Source organism: Nannospalax galili, unplaced genomic scaffold (assembly GCF_000622305.1).
Source record: "Nannospalax galili isolate Female #2095 unplaced genomic scaffold, S.galili_v1.0 scaffold206, whole genome shotgun sequence".
Lineage (NCBI taxonomy): Eukaryota > Metazoa > Chordata > Mammalia > Rodentia > Spalacidae > Nannospalax > Nannospalax galili.
The window spans coordinates 8,600,212-8,603,886 of record NW_008358101.1 but is presented as its reverse complement, the minus strand read 5'-3'; positions in this window follow the sequence as shown (position 1 = coordinate 8,603,886).

The following is a 3,675-nucleotide window of genomic DNA, read 5'->3' as shown; positions in this document are numbered from 1 at the left end:
ACCTGATGACTTTATATCCATACTCAGGTACTAAGGATCCACGTGTAACCGACTGTGACTAGTAATAATCAGATACATAGACATTAAAGACACATATGCAAACAGGACTTATACTGAGTTCATTATTGTATAACTGTATTAATTCAACTATAAACCTAAAAATTTACAGCCAATTTTGAAAGAGATGCATCTTATCTCACTATATTGGTATTGAATATGTCAACGCTGTTGTAATGAAATGCTTCTTCTAATTATGTGATTATTAAATAAATAATTTTTAAAAAGATAGCCAGGTGGGATGTTTTTCTTGTATTCATTTATAAGTATATGTTGGGCAGCATACTATTTGTTTCCATGTTGAGAATTTCATTTTTTAGTATATATGTGACAACAAATGGTAAGAATTCATTTGAAAACATTTTTTGCTACTTGAAAAATCTCTGAAAGCATATTAATACCAATATAGTAAAAACAGCTTTTTCAATTCTAATTTAGAAGGTTAAAATAATTTATTTTTCTACCTCCCACAGAGGATTTTCATTTATTTTGTGAAAGAAATGTAAAATGTTAAAGGAGCAAAAAAAATAGACACTTGACACATTATTTCTTGATTACATTAGAATATAAATCTAATGACACCAAAATTTTATTCAATACTTATCTACTTCTGCATAAATTTATAGACGGGATCTCTAGATAAAAGTGGTACTAGAGTGTCAATCAGTAAATTTTAAAACAATGGTTCATAGCTTCTGGTTGACTACTTCACTAGGGTGATTTTATGAGAAAGTACATGATTATATAACCTTGAATCACCACAGAGATCAGGAAAGGGATCATGCAGGGATGCAGGAAGAACGAGCTCTAGAGAACAGAATAGTAGGACACAGGTGCTATGAAGAGAGGAAAGAGGAAAAGTAAGGGGTGGGAGCCCTAACTGGGGAAGGAGGAGGGAAGATAATATAGAGGAGGATAAAAGAAGAGATGGGTAGCCCAAGGATGTTTGAAAAGGCCATACAGGAAGATTTTATTTTGTAAACTTACCTAAAACACACACACACAGTTCAAATGGAATTACACACACACACACACACACACACACACACACACACATACCCACACACACAGTTCAAATGGAATTACTCCACGTGAGGTTATAATGATTCTTCCAAGATAGTCTCCTATAGATTATCTAACAAAACTCCAGGGTTGGACATGGAGAATCTCCCTGTCAGTCAGGGAGACTCCTAAAACAGGAGAGGCAATTGCCATTGACTTGGGTGACTCACAGAAGTTGGGGGCAAGGTACTATTGGGGAAGACACCATACACTTCAGACACAGGACTTGAAAAGTCCCAGCAGGAACTGACCTGGAAACTTCTTCCCTGAGAACTAGCTCTTATAATACTGGAAGAAGCTATGCAAGCTACCAAGGGAGAAAAACAATCAATTTTCCTACCAAGATGTAAAGTCTATGAACTGCAGCCTTTTCTGGATATCCCCACTGTTACAATAGTGGCACTGTTAATCTTGGAGGTTAGCATCAGCTATCTAATTGGATTTAAGGCTTGTTCAAGAGGAGGGAATCCATGCCTGGTGCTGTAAAACAAGCCAGCTCCTTATGACTGGAGGGGTCATAGACCCTAGAGGAAAACCTACTACTGCCATTTTACTAAACCAATATAATTACTAACTATTTTCTAAATGCTTATCCTTATATCCTCAGAGGAGTGTGGCCCTCATCACTCATCAGAGAAGTTTCTTTTTGCAGGAGTTGGAGGCTACTACAGGGGTCAAAACTTGGTCAAATGAGAGCATAACTGACTATGGCATACTCAGCCCGAAATGCTGCATCGACAATGCAACCCCTGCATTTAAAGCTCAGGAAACATCATGGAAGAGAGACCAAAATGATTACAAGAGCCAGAGTAACACAACTCTTGGTGCTAGATAGCATCTTCCAGGCATTTCAGGGATGCTGAACCCATGAAATCTTAACAAATGCAATTTCCCAAAGAAGATTTGCATAATGACAACAGCAACTGAAATTCCAATGTCGATAGGGAAATTTCACAAGGTGACCCATCTAGATGAAGAGCTACAATCAAATGGCTGCTGAAAGAGGGGGAGTAAGTCTGCTCCAGGGACAAGCACCTGATAGGTTATCCAGTCTTCCCTAAATACAGGCACATAAAAGCAACACTAAATGAACTCCATAGGTCAAGTGTGTGTGTGTGTGTGTGTGTGTGTGTGTGTGTGTGTGTAACAATAATAATTACAGAAGAGGTCAGGCACCTGAGATAGAGACATGGGAGAAGTTGAAGGAGGAGATGGAGGATGACAATGATGTAAATACAGTACTCATGTATAAAGTCTCAAAAGATACAGCATTTTATTAAAAAGAAGACTGTACATTTGATCTGAGGGTCATTTTAATGTCAATATTTCCATTTGAAGTGCTCTATCTTTTTGGTGAAAATTAATAAAAGTATCCATTCCTAAAATAATCATAACTTAGGAGAGTTGTTATACTGACAACAATTTTTTTTACCTCAGCTAATAATCTAGGCGTGTACTAAGGATTTTCTTGCATAACAATGGTTTATCTCAGTTTTCTAAAACATAATAAAATTGGAAAACATCAGAAGGAAAAAATTGACTTAATAAGTTTTAATACTGAATAAACTTACCTATTTTTATAACAAATCTTGTTTTTTAATATGAAAGATTTTACTTTTTTTCCTCTTTTTATTTTATGTGTGTGTGTGTGTTTCCTGCATTTAGGTAGGTGCACTCATGTCACACAATGCCTGCAGTTACGGACGGCTGTTAGCAGCCATGTGGTTGCTGATAATTGAAGAGTAGCCAGTGCTCCCAACCACTGAGCCATCTCTCCACTTCTGACAAAGCTTGTTTTTAAGCTGTCTTTGCTAAACCAAAAGGTATACTTTCTATAAATGATTTTTATTTATTTTATTTAGTTTTTGGTTTTTGGGACAGCATTTCCCTGTAGCCCCAGCTGGCCTTAACTGACCTTATAGACCAGGCTGGCCTCAATCTAATAGAGATCCACCTACCTCTGCCTTTGGAGTGCTAGGATTAAGGTGTGTACCACCACACCCAGCTAAAGTGATTATTTTTATATGTACATATATTCAACTTAGTTACAGTTAACATGTGTTGCATAAAGCCTCCAAAATATTTTTCTGACTTCACTTTTCCATTTCACTTCTTAAGTTTCTTTGTTCCAGAAAAGAAATTCATTCTTTAAGAAAAAACGTAACTGCTTCTCATATTATGAAAGAATTCCTATTTTTATAATATTATGAGCAATGTTCCAATATTTTACTTCAACAAAAATGGAAACCTGTTCTGATAGGTTTTCTGTTATGAATTCTATTGGAAAATATCAGAGATTTTTATATGGTTGAGTTTAAGTTCCAATAACTCTACTTAACATATGAGCACGGTTGAACATATTGTTTAATCTCTTTGCTTCACAATTTTTTCATTTTAACTTGAGAGACAATAAACAGTGACTGGGAAATGGACTAGGTTGTACAAAACATATAATGTGCTTTGGGCCAGGCAGGCATTCTATAGAAATTAAGAAACCCTTAAAGTTGCCTTTCCATTTTTGTTATGGGGAAGTACTTTAAGAGAGAAAACTAGGAA